The sequence below is a fragment of the Euphorbia lathyris genome, chromosome 3, assembly GCF_963576675.1.
Source record: "Euphorbia lathyris chromosome 3, ddEupLath1.1, whole genome shotgun sequence".
Taxonomy (NCBI): Eukaryota; Viridiplantae; Streptophyta; class Magnoliopsida; order Malpighiales; family Euphorbiaceae; genus Euphorbia; species Euphorbia lathyris.
This window is the reverse complement of record NC_088912.1, coordinates 10,514,169-10,533,762: the sequence shown is the minus strand read 5'-3', so window position 1 is coordinate 10,533,762 and position 19,594 is coordinate 10,514,169. Positions and strand designations below refer to the sequence as shown.

General features: G+C 31.2%; 1 pseudogene; it reads right to left on the bottom strand.

The window, feature by feature from the left end:
* Positions 1-2,452: 2,452 nt before the first annotated feature.
* Positions 2,453-18,005, bottom strand: LOC136222475 (beta-glucosidase 12-like; annotated as a pseudogene).
* Between the last annotated feature and the right edge of the window lie 1,589 nt (positions 18,006-19,594).

The following is a 19,594-nucleotide window of genomic DNA, read 5'->3' as shown; positions in this document are numbered from 1 at the left end:
TAGTATTCACATGGACCCTAATAATCAAATGAATTTAGTCATTCACCGTTAGATTTAGACTGGTGAAAATCCTAAGATGGAGATTTAAAGTAACCTAAAACTTAGATTTAATGAGGCATATAACTCTCTAATTAAGCAATGTGGAATGTTTAAGCAATGTGGAATGTTTAACATGCCTCTCACGCAGGGCCAGTCCTGACAATTTAGGGATCCTAGGCAAAATAAGTAGTAAGGGCCCCTTCAAAATAAAATTGGGAAAATTATACAGAAATTCATCTTTGAAAAACTATTTACAACTATGTCACATGATAATTTTGAATTATGTCAAACTAGTAAAATCAGTATTTTTAAGGATTACAATTTATAAATTAGAAGTCTATTAAAAAAGATTACGGAGGCAGGAATTGAACTCGTGCCCTCTTTAGTTGGAGAACAAGATAATGTCATCCTGATACTTTGAATTTATTTATTATACTTAAAACATAAGGTATTTATTTATGACTCTAATTTTTTTTGAGCCCCTTCCAGCCATGGGCCCTAGGCCGACGCACCCCGGGCCTAGGCCCAGGACCGGTCCTGCTCTCACACCTAATTCATTCGGTGTGTGACGCTAATATCAGCAGGAGGTCCTAATATTGAATATCATGCATGTGAAACTATGTCATGTGACCATTTAAATTAAAAATTTAAAATGATAGTTAATGTCCACTTATAGATCTTATATTAATCTCTAACATCCACATGCCATAATGAGTTGGTTAAGAGGATGAAGATGAGACCTCATTTCTTCTTTCTTTGCTTTCACATATGATATAGTATTGAGTCATTTGGACTTTTGGAAGTGAGACCCCGTTATGATCCGGAGGCTTTAGATGGGTCTAATTCCACCAAAGCCCATTAAAGCATCATTATTGGCCGAAGCTTGCCCGAAATCATAGGTTCGGTCACCTTTCATCTGAATGCTGCGTTCAGGAGCTGTATTTGGAAACACGTGGACCAATGAGTATGCTGGATTCCAAATACACGCTCCCTATATTCAGAAATGATGTGATACGGAAAGATAGGATTCAAAGACCTATCAAGAGTTGCCACGTGTCCAGATACAATTTATTTTATCTATAAATAACAGAGATATTCCACAAGTTCAGGGATCTTACTTTAACTAATTCATACTTCATTCTTTGTTACTTGTTGACTGATATTATCTAATATTTCTAACTTTATTATCGGAGAGCGTTGGCTTCACAATTATATATATTCCAAAAATCAAGTTTTTTATACTATTAAAAAAATATTTCACATAACACTTGATTAATAATGAATTGATATATGTTGTCCAACGACATGAGAATGTGAGGCCGAAGCTCTATTACAGGCTATGCAATGGCTAGAAGCTGAGGGAATAAGGAATGTGGTTTACGAATCCGATGCTAAACAAGTGATTGATGCAATAAATTCTAACTTTGTTGATGATTCTGAATTTGAGGATAGAATCATTCAAATACGCTCGATTCTAACATCAAATGACTCTTACTCAGTCAAATGGATACGACGGCAAGCGAATGAGATGACACATGTGTTAGCACAGTCTTCTCGTTTATCCACTTGCCCTTCAATTTTTAATTCTTTACCGAGTTTTGTTTCTGAATCTTTATTACAATTTTACCAAATTTTGGTTCATTACTTTTTTTAGGGTAAAGTTCAAATAAAACCTCTGTAGTTTCACTAATTTTCAGATAAAGGACTGTGGTTTACTTTTTGTCAAAACGAGGATTGAAGTTTCAAACTTCGATTAATGCTATTAAAACCATATTTAACGACCTGAAAATGAAAATTTTCAAGAATTAAAGTTGTTCAATGTCATATTTTCTATGGAACTACATTTTCGATTTTCGAAAATCATCTTTTTTGGAACTCTCTCTCTCTAAACACTAACTTTCTCTCTTTTTACCAAACATCATCTAAACAATCTCAAAATAAAAAAGTTGAAGAATTAAAGTTGGTAGAAAATTAGTAGTTCTTAAAATATGTCATTTTCGAAGTCGTTAAAGGTGATTTTAATAATATCAATCGAAAAAATCCTTATTTTGTTAAAGTTAAAAACCTCAATCCTCGTTTTGACAAAAAGTAAATCACAGTCCTTTATCTGAAAATTAATGAAACTACAGGGGTTTTATTTGAACTTTACCCTTTTTTTTATTCAAAAAAAAAAAAAATACACTCCATCAATTTTTACTAGACAATATTGCAATATTCATCATTATTTCTTGTGAAATATATAGTACACTTATTAGTAGGAAAAGCCCACATTATGTATTCATACAATATTAAAACACCTCATCCTTATAGTACCCAATAAAAACATGACACTTTTCGTTTTACAATGAAAATAACACGTGTCATGTTTTGTATGGAGTGTTTATATAAGGACAATAAATATAGACATTGATATTTATTTTTTGAGGAATTTCTTGAACCATCCAACTGAAAGTTTGGGATATCTTTTTAATCCATCTAGATAATCAATATAGTAGATGCCAAAACGCACCGTATAACCTGCACTCCATTCAAAATTATCCAATAATGACCAAGCAAAATATCCCTTCACGTTTACACCATCCCTGTTCCAAATTAATAACAAGAAAAAAACAAGTTAAAGGGTGACAAAAAAAAAAAGTTAAGGGCTCAATGTATAATTTTCTAAATAGTTCAGGGCTTAATTTGCAAAAATGTATTAAACAAGCTAGGGGTGGGCAAAAAAAAACCGGTCAACCCGGTAACCGAGGCGAAAACCGGTAATCCGAACCGGAAAATATGTTTAACTGAACCGGTGGTTTTCTTAATGGTTAAAAAAATAGATACGTACCGGTTTCGGTTTCGGATTAGAGTGTTAAAAAACCGCAGTTAACGGTTAACCGCACCTTTTAATAAATATAAATTTTTAAAAAAATATATATATAGACCATTTGACGACAAAGGCAAGGCAAATATAAATATAAGTACATAGATTATACTGCTTAATTTAAATTATTATAACATAGATTAATATAAATATATAACATACTTTGACGAAATATTATTTACATTTCTTTATGTTTTAAATGTAAACTTGATGGCTTGTTTTTTAGTTCGGTACTTATGTTTGAATTCTGAATTTTTATATGAATTCGTTTTGCTTGAATTTTTGAAATTATGTGTATTTTAATATTGTTTAAAATTTTAAGTTTGGGTAAAAATTATGGTTAACCGTTGATTTTTGGTTAACTAGTGAAAATTGCTTAAAAACCGTTAACCAAAAAACCTAACCGAAATTAATAGTTAACCGGTTGTATGGTTAACCGATTGATATGGACCGGTTTCGGTTTGGATGGTTAAAAAACCGTTGATAACGATTTGGTTAATTTTTTTGCCTAATGGACCGGTTAACCGAACCATGCCCACCCCTAAAACAAGCTATACATTGACACTGGACCTGTTCATGTGTCGGGCTGGACCTAGTAGGCTTTTTTCTAAAATGCTCAGACCAAGCTCAGCCCAGCCCGCTGTTAATTTAGACGAACTGGGTTTTGACTCAAAAATCAAATCACAAACTCAGCCCATATAAGCCCACTTAAATATATATGTATAATTTTTAATAATAAAAAATTGAATTTATATTTAAAAATAAATATTAATATATAAATATATAAATTTTATTAATTAATATTAATAAGCGGTCCAGGCTGGGTTGACCCGTCCTATTTTTATAAATCCCAAAACCATCAAAAAAAAAAAAAAGATGAGCTTTAGCGGATTTGGACTGGACTGGCCTAATACCCGGCCCATGAACAGGTACGACACATGATATATTGACCTTTTAAAAAAGAATGACTTGATACATCTATTAGGATCTTCCGGAATAATTGGATTGACTCGTTGATCTTATTTAAATATTAAAACGCTTTTAGCTTATTTAACTTTCCACTTTGCTCTGTCACGTACAACTTATGAGAATTAAGAAAACACCTTCAAAAATTGAAAAGACCAATCAGATTATTTGAATTAAAGGAAATTCCTAACATATTAAGCCTAAAATTTTATAAAAATGTTAACTAAATTTAAATATTCATTTTTTGTCCGTTTAATTTTACATTATAAATTGAAAAATTTCTTACTGTGGTTTGATATTTGCTTTTCAAGATCTAAAAGCAGCGTTTGATAAATGCAAAACTATTTTTCTTAAATTTTGGGAAAGCTGCTTTGAGAAAAAGCTACAATTTATAGCTTTTTGAGAAAATAGTTGTCACAATTTATCAAGAAATCACATATTATTATTTTTGGACAAAATTAACCATAACTTTCAATATAACATAATATTATTTGATTTTTATTTCTTGACTTCTAGAACTTTTATTGTGTATTTACTAAACACTTCTCAACTTTTTTTCCACATCAGATTCTGTTGACTACACTAATGCCAAACTGGCCCATTAAAAGAGATTCCGAGTAGCTTTTTTACTTTCTTTCTGAAAAACGAAGATATGGAGGTGTAATTGCATCTCCAATCTAGAATTCTACATGTGTCGTTGTTTATATTACTGTCAATTTCTAACACGATAATATGATTTACTGTCAACATTACCAACTCGTTTGACACGACTATTTAATTTATACGATGATATATAATATAATTTACTTACTCGATTGCTTTTTTGATGAAAATAAAATGGTGATAATGATAATCAATCCTCATATAGTCCATCAATTGTTGCTTCAAAGTTAGTGTATTGGCATTATTATGTTCATCAATACCTGGTAATAAAATAATTAGTAAAAAAACAAAGTTAAATCAATCAATAAATAAAATTGTTTTCTAAAATTATATTGCATAGAATAATATGTGAAAATTCTTAAAATGTATTGTATTAAATTGACTTGGCTAAGGAATTTGACACGTCAGCATCGACATGCTGACGTACCAAAAATGACGGAGTAAAAAGAGTTTTGAAATGCAATTGTAGCATCTCTCGACTCCTTTTAAAAAAAAAAAGAGCCATCTGAAATCGTACTCTCAGATAGATTTGTTTATGGGTTGAGTTCGGGTTGGACTCAACGGACCGATCCATACTACTTTTATAAGCTTAAAATCCGTCCAAGAAAATATGTGGACTTTAGCACACTTAGACCGGTCTGGGCCTCATGTCAATTTTGGACCCATAAGACATGGCCTAGCGGATACCCGAACTCGTGAACAAGTCTACTCCCAAAATGGATTCCAGTGATTGGAATGCGACAAACTTCCAGTGTATCTCTCTTTCCTTCGTTACTTTTAACTTAGGCTTAAATCCTTTTTTTTTTTTTCAAATTGCATCTGATGTGGGGACACCTATTATTGGGCTATTTTGCACATGTTCAATTATGCAAATTTCACGCTTTAAATGTTCAGTCTATGACATGATGAGGGTGGTGTTAATTTTAAATATCTGATATTTTTATAAAAGTAGAAAGTAATTTATAGGAGAAATTATTAGAAGCATCTGGTAATCAATGTCAAACGGAAGACCTTCCATCCATACATATTTTGACATATATAATACAGACCCACACATATTATAAGAGGTCCCACTATTTTATTTATTCAGTGGGGTCACAATACACGTGTCTAAACATAAATTAGGGGTTTCCAAGTGATATTAAAGACCGGATGCTTATTATAAGAACTTTATTTATAGATGTGAAGCAGTTTTTCTCCTAAAAGATGCTCACGGGCAAAAGTGACAGAGCATAGTAAGAGGGTTTGAGAATGCAATTGGATCATCTCTAAACTCTCTTTTTATAAGTAGGATCGTTTCGAACCACCCATCTAAGGATGGATTTCAGTGGTCAGGATGCAACAGACTTCCAGTGCATCCCTCTCTCATTCTCCGCTACTTTTTAAACTTAGGCTCAACTCAACTTTTTCAATTCAAAGCGCCATTGCAGGTAAATTAAGCCAAGGTTTAATATGGTATAGACTTCTAAGCCTAATGTTGCATTATTAGAACATTTCCAATGCATTAAACCGATAACGACTCAATGCTCACATAATCATTGTGGGATCCACTCAATAAATTTCATTTCATTTAATTATTCCCTCCAATTCTTAAACACTACAATCATTCAATCATGTGGGGCACATTAATTAATCTAACAATAGACAAAAGCGAGGCACCGAATAATTTCATTGCCTCAACCTCCATCTGTCATTAGTAATCTCACTTTGCTTTTCCTATTCACTAATACATTGCGCGCTACAACTAGCAGCCCCTTATTTTTAGGGATAAAACTCTGAACTTTCTTACTAAAAATTTAAAAATAAAGGGGAAAGCCAGCAACCTACTCCTAAATTTTAGGAGTAGGTGCTCGGTCTGTACCGAGTGGTTAAGGAGAGGTTAAAGTTAATAAACTCTTCCCAATGGTAACCATTTACCGAGCCGTTAATGAGTCTTCAAGTATCGAGCCCTAGATATAAAGAAGGTGTTTTGAGTATCTCATATTGTGTGAGACAACCTTCTCTTAAAACATGCCTTTTGAAATGCGTTAAGCTGATCAATTTAAACCTTGGGCCATAGTAAAATTTATCAATAATATTAACTTTAAACAGTTAATTTTAAATAGCAAATAAATTATAGAAATTAATTTACCATTTTCCGTGATGTAAATAAGTGGATTATTATACTCCTTTTTGACATACACCAAAAGATCTCTAATTCCTCTTGGATAAACAGTTAACCAACTTGAAGCTGCCTGCAATATTATCATTTTCTATTAAAAAAAATAGCTCACAAAAATTAAATGTCCGTTTATTTCCATTTTTCGAAAGTGTTTTTTACCTTTTAATTTTAAAAAATAATAAAAAAGTGTTTGATAAAATTTTGAAACAGCTACTTTTAGCAGAAAAATCAACTAATATTTACTACATATCAACATACAGCAAACAGGTGAACCAAACAGACCATAATTCTTATTTATTTTCTACATTATAAAATAAAAAATATAGTTTAATTTTCTTTGGTGATACAAATCTTTGAAAAAAGCTAAAATTTCTGCCATGGTAAAAAAACATTGAACTTTTTTATACTATGAGATGAAATTAGTAAACTTCTAATTATCTTAGCATAATATTAAGGGTAAATATTTTATTAGTCCCAACAATTTTATCTAACACACTGTTTAGTACTCGTATTTTAATAATACACTATTTAGCCTTTAATTATTATTTTATTCAACAGTTTAATCTCTTACAGAAAGACTAAACTATTTAATAAAGATTAAACTTTTGAATAAAGCAAAAACTAAAAACTAAATAATATATTATTAAAATACAAAGACTAAACATTATGTTAATTAAAAATATAAAGACTAATAAATTATTTACCCTTATATTAACTCTTACAGTTGATATATACCTGAGGACCAAGAGGAACTCCATTACGCTCATCTGTTAAGAAAAAAAAAAGACTATGTGTAAGTAAAGAAATGTATTAATTGCTATTATAAAAAAAAGTTGTGCGACGGGATGTAAAGTAAAGGGGGCGGGACAGGGTGGAGATTGCATTCCCCACATTCCTGTTACCCGATTTAACGTGTATTTTCTATCCCCGTTCCTATAACTGAAACGGCAAACATTTTCTCTCCGTCCCCGCGGAGATCCCTACTTCTTAGTTCCTTCCTCCATTTTTATTTTTTTTACAAAGCCTCAACTTTGTGCTTTAAATTTAAAAAAGAAAATATTAAATCTATTATAAACTACGTAAATTTCATGTAACATTTCGAATTTTTAATATATATATATATATAGAAGAAATTAAAAATAGCAAAATCCTTAGCATATAAATAAGGGTTAATTATATATGCAGTAAAACCTCAATATAAAAATACTCTATATAAGAATAACCTCTATTTTGTTATAAAAAAAATCGGTCCCAAAACTTGGTAATAATCTATATTACCAAACTCTATTTCAGTAATAACCTCTCAATTGTTATACAAATAGTTCCGTCCCAAGTGTATTCTTATATAGCGGTTTTACTGTATAGATACCATGTGGTTTCGCCGATTTGCTGATAGGTATCTGTGAGTTTTTTTTTTTTTTGCAAAGGCAACCTTGTGGTTTGTAAAATTTTACATTTGGGTTCACTTTGTCAGAATTTGACCGATAACGACCTCGAAATGAAATGTTTAGAGAAAGTTAATATTTAGAAAGAGAAAACTCTAAATATACAACTTTAATTCTTGAAAATTTTCATTTTGAGGTCATTATCGGCCAAATTTGGCAACGTAAAAAAATGCAAATCTTTTGCAAACCATAGGATTGTGTTTGCCAAAAAAAAATACCACAGGTACCAATCTTCAAATCAGCGAAACCACATGATATCTATATGTAATTAACCCTATAAATAATCATAATAACAAGAAAGGTAAATGGAAATTTTTTCCAGACAACCCGCAAGGATACCCATGAGCGCAATATCGGGGAGTGGGACGGGAATACTTTACCCGTCCCCAATTTCGAGGATAAAAGAATCTCATCCCCGCACTGTGGAGATTCTTATTGGGGATTTCCTGTTACCGATAGGACATGAAATCCCTGCACCGTTTTCAACCCTAGTTACGTAGTTTATATCGTACCCGTATCGGAAACGAAAACTTACTGGAAAGAGTAGCACTTAGATCAGTTTGGTAACTAAGATGAGCAGTAGGAGAAGTAAGCATATGAGCTGCATAATTTGATGTATAATAATTTAAACCAAGAAAATCAATTGATCCTTTTAGTAATTCAGATTCTTCCTTTGTAAATTTAGGCAATCTTTTCCCAAGTAATATTTTCAATGACTTTGGATAATCTCCATAGGTAATTGGGTGCATATACCTGCAAAATAAATAATAATAAAAATAATTAAATGAAAATATTTTATTATACTTTTCAATATTTGTTAAATTTTTATTCAAACATGTGTCATTTAAAAAGATTTGAGGCAGATTTGTTTTACCTACTGTTTGCTATTTGTTGTTACAGTTTGTTGTTGGAAAAATCTGATTTTCCAAAAAGCAGTGATTCTCTGCTTTTATAAAATGTTTATTTTCAGATGTAAAAGACAAACATGAGATCACTAACCAAACCCCTAATAAACTCACTTTTAAAGTGAAAATGCAAATAGGAGCATGAAAATGTGCAATCAAACACCCCCTTATGAACGGTTTGTAGTTCAGTTTGCAATATAGGTTGAGTTTGTGGGAAGAGATTTCAGGTTTGATTCCCACTCAATACACATGTAGGGAGGGGTGAGGAAGCCCCAATCAGGATTATCTCAATGAACATACGGGTAAATTTCATCAATGGTGTACAACGTTTGCCCATTTCACATTTTAGTATAGAACCTTCAATTTGTTTCACCAAAGTGGGAGGTCACCTATAAATTCGTACATATTAGTGAGATAAATTGAAGATTGTACACTAAAATATGAAATGAGGCAAACGTTGTACACCATTGGTAAAATTTACTCATGAACATACATATATGAACTTATTTAAAGTCACATGATTAACTCTCTAAATCAACCTACAAGTTCACATAGCTAACAAGATACAATTTAAGTTAAAGGAGTCGATTGGCTTTTTGAGAAAAGTTCAATGGGCTCTTGATGCATAAAACTATCATAAAAGAATTGTTTTTGGATCTTTAACTATTAATTTAAATTTTTTGTTTAAATGGTTGACATAGTATTAGAGTCTCCGAGACCTTCGAGCCCAAGACGCATTCGAGTGAGTGAGTATGTCAGAGATAATAATTAAAACTATTCTTAGGTTACTTGACGCTATGATAAGGGGAGAGGTAGACGTATTTTCATCTCTACGTACAAAACAATACAATCTTATTTATAATGTTTACCAGACTATGTAATTTTGAAACAGCTGATTTTAACAGAAAAATCAAGGCTTAAAGCATCTTTTGGCCCTTGATCTATTCAAAATTTGTGCATTTAGCCTCTGATCTATTATTAAGTCATATTTGGCCCATGTCCTATCAAATTAGATAAAATCCAACCCATATTGAATAGAAAATTAACTGTGTTGGAAAATTAACAGTAGTAACCAATACAAAAATGACACATGACATATAAATAAAATTATTTTTCACCTGGATACATGACAACAGTAAAAAAAAATCCTAAAAACTTTTTCAAACATCGTTCAACTCCAGGGATACTTTCAACTTCTGCAGCTCCATCAACGTCGTGTAAAATATTTACTGTTGCCATCTTTAGTTGAAAATTAATTTTATTTATGTGTCATGTGTTGTTTTTGTATTGATGATTGCTGTTAATTTTCCAACACGGTTAATTTTCCATTTAATATGGGTTGAATTTTATCTAATTTGATAGGTCATGGGCCAAATGTGACCAAATAATAGGTCAGGGGCTAAATGTACAAATTTTGGATAGATCCAAAAAATACTTTAAGCCAAAAATCAACTAATATCTACTACCTATCATTAACAGCTAGCAATAACAGAAAACAGTAAAAAGAATAGGTGAATTAAACAGGCAAAAAATGAGTATACATACATTCCAAATGTGAGATCAAGTGCTCTCTGTGCAGCTTCTTTATCTTGCTTACTATTTGAGAATGGTATCATCCAAGTACATACAAGTGTTATCCCTATCACTCCTTTTTGAACTTCCTATGAAATTGGGAAAAATAATAAATATAATTTATAAAATAATGAGTATACTTGATAAAAAAAGAAGGATAAAGTCGGAAAAAAAACTCACGTGCTTTCACTATTTGTCAAATTGGTGTACATAAAAAAATGGCTTAATAGGCACCCAACCCTTTAAACTTGTAACTTTTTTTCACCTAGCCCCCTCAACTTAGGGGACAACCTCTCTACCCCCTATGTTCGGTCAAAATATTGACCCGTGTAGAAAACGTGCTTGACTGTTGACCACACCAATGTCACGTGTCACTTTTTTATTAAAATTTTCCATTCTGGCATAAGAATTCTGATCGAAATCCAGCTCTGGTAGTTGCTCGCCGAGCACAAATGGGCTTGCTCGCCGAGCAAGGGTCTCAATGGAAAAATTTAATAAAAAATGACACGTGGCATTGGTGTGGTCAATAGTCAAGCGCGTTTTCTACACGGATCAATATTTTGACCGAACATAGGGTGTAAGGGGCTGTATGTGATGTTTTTAGAGAGTTGAAGGGGTTGAGAGGTTGTCCCCTAAGTTGAGGGGGCCAGGTGAAAAAAAGTTACAAGTTTAGGGGGTTGGATGCCTATAAAGCCTAAAAAAATTTGTCCAAATAAGAATTGAGGTTTTCGTTTGTGATTAGAAGATGATTGAGGTTTTTCGCTTTACTAAAAACAAGGACCTCAAAATTAAAATGAGCGTTGATAACATTAAAAAATGAAAATTTTTAAAAACTTAAGATTCTAAACAACTTTTTTTTAATTTTGAGGTCATTTGTGTGTTGTTTGATGATAAGAGAGAATGTTCCGAAATGATGATTTTGGAAAATAAAAAATTTGGTGTCATAGTAAATGTAGTACTAAACAACTTTAATCTTAGAATTTTCCATTTTAAGATCGTTAACGGTCATTTTTATAGTGTCAAACTAAACGCTCTTCATTTTTTAGTAAAATGAAATCTCAGTCCATATTTGTACAAAAATACTACATGTATTAGTTTGACAAAAAGTGAAAGCACATGGGTTTTTTAGACTTTACCCTAATATTTTTAGTTTTTAGTGAAATTTAAAATTTTATTGTATAATACAATTAGATGAGGGCGAGCCTTGGCGCAACGGTAAAACGTTGTTGTCGTGTGGCCAGAGGTCACGGGTTCGAGTCTTAGGAGCGGCCTCTTGCCAATTAAATTGGCAAGGGAAGGCTTGCCCCCAATACACCCTTGTGGTGGGACCCCTCCTCGGACCCTCGCTCAGCGGGGACGCGTAATACGACCGGGCCGCCCTTTTTTTTTTTTTTTATAATACAATTAGATAAATATAATTTATTTTCTAAGAAAAAGATAAATATAATTTATAAAATAATGAGTATACTTGATAAAAAGCATGCATCAATCATAATGTAAGATACATCAATTTACCAAATATAAAAATAAATAAAAAATATCTAAATATAAAACTAAATATCTAAAAATTCATTTAAAGTACAAATGAGGATGAGGATAGGGATAGGGATGGGAATCCCGATAGGGGAGAGAGCGATTCTCATCACTGCTTTAGGTAGACATGGATTACATTCCCTATTCTTGTTCTCGGCCTAGGGGATTCCCAATCACCGTCCTGCTCTGTAGGAATTTTCCCCTTCCATAGAGATCTCTGTTCCCGAAAGGGACGGGGTTCGTCCTGTTTGTAACCCTAGCTTCTGGGGAATTTTTCTTACCCATCCTCACTCCATAAGAAATTAAATTGAGATTTTAGGTCTCCAGTGGAGATGGATAATCTCCGCACTATTTACAACCCTATATGAGATTATAAAGGTAATTAATTAGAAATTAACCTGATATTTTTGCTTGTATATTTTGACTGTAGCAGCATGAGCCAAAAGCTGATTATGGGCTACAATATATGGTTCAGTGCTTGAATCTCCAGCCGAACAGTTTAGTTTTTGCCAAGCAGAGCATCGGTTCGGCGCAAACGAGCCAAAAACGTAGCCTTGCAGGTTATAGGTTATCGGTTCATTATTTGTGATCCAATGCTTGACTCGGTCCCCGAATGTTTTGAAACAGAGCTCCGCATAATCCGCAAAATCATCTCTATATGATTATATATGAATATATTGTATGATTAAAAAATATATATGATATCAATTTAGCAAAAATGATAATAGTATCAAATGGTTGTTTTTGTAAATTCTATTGAGAAGTATTAATTTTATTCTGATGTAAAAAATAACTTAATATTACCTTTTGCGTAGATTTGTTCATGGGTCGGATTGGATCGGACCCAATAAGTTTTAGCTTAAAAATGCTCACCTCAAGCTCATCTAGACTCGGTGTTAATTTAGTTGGGTTGGATTCGGTGTAAAAATTAAAGCTAAAGTCCAGTCCAAATAAGTCCAGCTAAAATATTATACTTAATAATTAAAACTAATAGGACGGGCCGCTACTAGGACCGACCCTGGATATAAGCAATAAGTGCGGCCGCCTAGGGCGTAGGGCTGAAAGTGAATCAAAATGTTTTTAAGTATATATAGAAAGATAACATCTAAAATGATGCAATTTTACCGCTAAAGTTGATAAGTTGGGTCAATTTTAGACATTATTGCAAAATACAGATATTTTGCTTCTTATTCTACACCAATTGAAAGTAGTTTGATTTAAAAAAAGATTTCATATTTTTTATGATTTAATAATATAAGTGAAGATTAATATTTTTAAATTCGGTGAAATAATTGAAGTTTTTTGTCCAACTTGTACAAAATACAATATATTTTTTCAAAATTTCACGTTTAATAATATGTTTGTGATATATTATTAATGAATGATAAAATGACGCACATGTGGAGTGTATATGACAAGATTCATGACCGAGAAAACAATTTGATGAATAATTTCTTCAACTGATCCAACTTGTCAACGTTAGGGGTAAAATTGTTCTTGCCTGCCAACGTTAAGAATAAAATTAGGGATAATATTGCTCTTAGATGTACGTTATATCCATTAATTTTATAAAACAACAGCTCCATTTACCTAGTTTGTTTTATTAATAGAACTATATAATATATACTAATGTTTTTCATGAATTCCAAATTTTAAGGTTTATTTTATAGATATTTAATAACTTACACAATCTTAGGACTAAGAAAGCCTTCATATTCATCTTCCAAGACTTGTGGAAGATCCCAATGAAATATTGTTACATAGGGTTCAATTCCTGCCCATCACATAAATATATATACCAAATTAATTACCTATTATCATAATTAATTATTTGTATGGCAATGTTAATTAATCTTAATAAAAACATAAATGGTAAAAAGCATAATTGAGCACCCGAATTTTGTCTGTTTTAAGGATCAAACTTCTGGTCAATTATTTTCCATATTGAGCCATTGATTATTGATTTTGTTATGGATTTAACAACCCTTATTTAACTTTTCCATCGAGTTTGGACGACAAAACCCGTTAAGTGATTCAGCATGCTGACATGTGCACAAATAAAAAAAATAAGTTTATTCACTAGGGGGAGAGAGCAAAAAGTAAAAAGAAATTATAGAAATGAATTTCTAGTAGTTTTTTCTAAGTTGGAAATCGATCTTGGAAAAACCTGTTTGAAATAGATTTTGGTATTAGGGGAGAAGATCGATTTGGCGATTCTAATGTTGAAAATCGTAAAATTGGAGAGTAGAAGATCGAGGTTGGAAGAACCTACTGGAAATTAATTTCTATAATTTTTTTTTATCTCTCCTAGTCAAGAAACTCTTATTTTTATTTGTCCATGCCAACAAGCTGAGTCTCCTTAACGATGTATGCAGTCCAAACTCGATGAAAAAGTTAAATAAGAGTCTGATCCATAATAGAATCAATGATCAAGAGCTCAATATAGAAAAATAATTGATCAGTAATTTAATCCTTAAAACATGTAAAATTTAAAAACTTAATTATGCTTTTTGCCTAAATAAAAATTAAAAAAAAAATGTATATTAAGTATTTGGCTGAGTTCTCATTAACTTTTATTGTTTTACTTCAATCCACATATATATATATATATATATATATTAAAAAAACGACCACTAATTATTATTTTAGAAGAAAAATCAACTAATATATACGAGTTATTAGCAACAATAAATATTAACAGTTGAGCTAAATAGAGAAACAGATTTAGTATACTTCAGGAATAATACACTCGATGAATCAATTAATGTTATATGTATCTTTTTTTTCTTTACACCACTTATCTCTTATCTTTAGCAAACTTGGTTTGATTATTTTTTTAAGGCCTAAACCATACGCAGCCCTGAACTTGTCAATTTTGGTCATTTTGCCTCCTGAACTTATGGAACAACCTACTATTTTCATTACAGCGGAAACAAGATGAAGTTCCAACATTAGTACAAGTGTTCATGGATGTATTGGAACCAGCTTGCATATATGTAGACGATTTAGAATGAGTTAAAGCTATATGCAATTTTTACAAGAGAATTTGTGTACTGTCTATATTAAACTCATTTGCAGCTTGTTTTAGTAGTGTACGACCCTTTTTATTATGACCTTGGTGCTTATAATGAGAACATGTCATGATTGTTTCTATTATAATGAAAATAGGGGGTTGCTAATACCACTTTTAAATAGTTAAAGGGGCAAATAGGTTGTCCCATGAGCTCGGGGAGAAAAATGACCAAAAGTGACAAGTTCAGGAGGACGTTGCGTATGGTTTAAGCCTTGTTTTTTTAATAATAATATTTCTATAAATAGAAAAATATAAAATAACATAGTTTTATCTAAATTTTAGTTTTGTAAATTTCAGAACTATATAGTTTTGTATTAAAAAAAATTAAATCAATATAATTAATAAACATAGTGTTGTTCGCGAAAAAAACCTAATTTAGCCTAATTTTTTATTTTTATACTGACAAATAATTTAGATTTTTTAAATCAAATGATAGATAGAGAAATTTGTAATTAGTTACAGTTAACTAGTTAGTTAAATTAATTAAGTGTTTGAAGAAATTCAATCTGAAAAATCGAATAAACTATAAAAAAAAAATTACCAAATGAAATTCGTACCGTTGGCTAAAAGCTCATTGATGAGGTTGTTGTAGTATTCAATTCCTTTTTTATTGACACCACCATTAAGCTTCCCACCTGGATTTATAATTAGGGTAATTAATTTATTAGTCCTTATATTTTGACAAAACACACTGTTTAGTCCCTGTATTTTCAAAAACACATGGTAAGGTCCCTAGCCTTTTTCTAAGTGAATTGTTTAGTCATTCCGTCTGTTTGTTAGATTTCTTACCGTTTATGACTTCGAAAATGACTAAATTACCTTTTACTGTTTACCTTCAAACTTCAGAAGAGGAAATCCAATTTAGAAAAAGAAGCTAGAACAAGAAAAATAACAGACACAATGCTTAGAAATTTGAACAATTAAGAAGAAAATCAAGAAGAAAAACACTCAAAGTTGATTTCAGATGCATTAGAATTTAAAGGAAATGAAAATAAAGGAAAAGAAGAACGCAAATCCAAGTTGACTAACAGAATCTTCATGAGAGTCTAACGGCAGGGACTAAATAGTTCATCGAGAAAAACGTTAGGAACTAAACAGTTCACCGAGAAAAACGTTAAGGACTTTACCGTGTGTTTTTGAAAATACGGGGACTAAACAGTGTGTTTTATCAAAATATAGGGACTAATAAATTAATTACCCTTATAATTATAACAATAATATAATTAGTTTAATCAGAGATTATTAATTTTTTTTTGTCAAAGAGAATGTTTGGTTACTTACTTTTTACTTTCCGTTTATCTTTTCACTCTAATAGACAGAATTTTAGGTGTTTGGTTAGATACTTCATGTTTGCATTTTTAGAGCTGAAAAATAACTTTTTACGAAAGCAGAAAATCTATGTTTTTTTGTGAAAATAGCATTTTCAAAAGGCAAACAGCAAACAAGAACAGTAAACAATAAACTGAAATAGCAAACAGCAAGTAGCTAAATGGGTCCTAATTAATTAATCTGGATTAAAAATTTATTAGTAACATGATTAATACTCGTAATTAACAATAATGGATTTGGATTAGTCTTACGTGGCAATACTCTAGACCATGAGATTGAAAATCTGTAAGCATCTACGCCCATATCTTTCATAACCGCAACATCTTCCTGTAAATATATTAAATTATTAAATTAATAAAATTTATTTAATTATCCGATTTAATTATTACAAACGGGATAAGGTCCAAAAATACTTCTAATATTTACAGTAATGGGTAATTTTACTAATAACGTCTAAAATGGTGCAATTTATCCTAACGTTGATAAGTTTGGTCAATTTCAAAATATTATTATAAAACACAGATATTTTTTTCTTATTCTGTACCGATTGCATATCAGTAGGTTCTAAAAAAGATTTCATATTTTTGTGATTTAGTAATAGAATTTGAAAAAAAAAAATTGAAAGCAGAATTGTAGATTAATATTGGCATTACATCCATTTGGGTCCCCAAACTAAAGCTTCAAAGTCAATTAGGACCTAAACTATCAAAATCATCAATCAAGTCCCTGAACTAAGCAAAAATCATCAATTGAGTCCCTATTCATCCTAAAATTAGAAACTGTGACTATTTAATATAGACGGTAATCATCTCTGTGTTGGTTCAAAATTAGTTTGAGGAAGAGGGTCTGAAATTATTCAACCGAATGATTTTCGATGAGGCTTCAATTGATGATTTTTGTTTAGAATTGGGACTCAATTGATGATTTTTGCTTAGTTCAGAGACCTGATTGATGATTTTGATACTTTGGGGTCCTAATTGACTTTGAAGCGTTGGTTTGTGGAGCCAAATAGGTATTATGCCATTAATATTTATAAATTCGGTGAAATATTTGAATTTTTTTATCCAACTCGTACAAAAGACAGTATATATTTTTAATTTTTTTTTTAAAAAAACTCACATCTAATCATATGCTTGTGATTAGTTACTAATAAGTGATAAAACGACGTACAAGTGAAGTTTAGATGACAAGATTCGTGATGGAAAAGATAGTTTGATGAATTATTTTTCAACTTGTAAATGTTAGAGGTAAAATTGTTCTTTACTGCCAACATTAAGAATAAAATAACATCATTTTAGATGTTAGAAGTAAAATTTCTCCCGCGCATTATACCTATTATAAATATATTAAACATATTAAATTAATAAAATTTATTATAATAAAATCAAATTTAGTAGTTTATTTATCCGATTTACCTTGTATCGATGATATGAATCTTGAGCCACGTCTCCATTGCTACGATCTGCTATTTTCTCTGTATTTTACAAGATACATTACGAATTTTATTAGAAACATGCATAATTAATATAATATAGTATGCAATTTGTAAATTTTTATTTTTACAAGGAGTTAACAATAAATTTTGCTACTGAGCTGCTCGGTGTTCAGCTAGATAAAAGCTCGACCGAGTTCAACTCGATTTGTAAACGAGTTAAGTTTGAGCACGGCAAAACTTGGCTCTAAAGCTCTCGAGCATGCTCGATTATAGGTTCATAAGCAAACTCATGAGCAAATTCGATTATAATGTTCATGAACATGCTCATAAACAAGCTTGGTTCGATTATTTTTTTAATAATACTATCTTTATAAATGGAGAAATGTAAAACAACGTAGTTTTGTAGATTTCAAAAGTATATAGTTTTGTGTTAAAGAAATTTTAAATCAATATAATTAATTAACATAACTAATGAGTTGTTCGTGAGCAAAGTTAATGAGCTGAATTAATGAGATGCTCGTAAGGATGCAAATGGAGCAGGGATTCCCCGTCTCCGTTAGTGACCCATCCCAACAGGAAGTTCCCGATAAGAATCCTCATGGGATAAGGATAGTTTTGTTCATCGTGGTAGGGATAGGGTGTGGATGGAGAAAGGTATCCCCACCCCATTAATCCTCGATGGGGAATCCCCGACTATTTTTCATAATAATTGATTTTTTTGAACGATTTAAGTATTTTTTTATTGAGATGATTAGTTGTTTTTAATTTATAGTTTTGTATAGTTTGGAAAATTTGAAAATGATTGTTGATGTTTGATATTATTAGCTACTGATTCTTAAAAATTTTAGGCATTATTTTGTTTTTTTAAATATAAACGGTGATAACGAGGAATAAAAAATGGGGAAAAAGGTTTTGGAACATCTGTAAACGGGGAATAGGGATCCCCAACTGGTTGGAGATGGGGATGGGGATGGGAAATGCATTCCTCGCCCCGCCCCGCTCCGTTTACATTTCTAGCTGCTCGCGAACAAACTCGTGAACATGCTTGCGAACAGCTCACAAACAGAATGTTGGTGTGAAAAAGAATATGCAACATAGCGATAAAACAAATCAGGATACGGTGTAAGAATATCTTTAGTATAGTCAAGGACAATTTTATTTCAGTAAAGAGTAAATTTATCCATAACATTGACAAGTTAAATCAATTTGAAAAAAAATTCATCAAACTGTCTTCTCAGTTATGAATCGTGTCATTTATCCTTCATGAGTAACGGTCACAACCAAATGAATAGACATGAAATTTGTAAAAGACATAAAAAAAATTATACTGTATTTTGTACGAGTTGGACAAAAGAACAAATATTTCCTCGAATTTAAAAATATTAATCTCCAAATCTATTATTAAATCACAAAAAATGTGAAATTTTTTTTTTTTAACCAAGTGATAAGGAACCGATACATAATAAAGAACAAAATATTTGTGCTTTACAAAGATGTTTGATAAAAAAAAAACTTATTAAGAGTAAAATTGCATCATTTTAGATATTAGGAATAAAATTGCTCTTAAGTCCAATTACCAGAAACGGCGATCTCTCTCGCGAGTAACTACC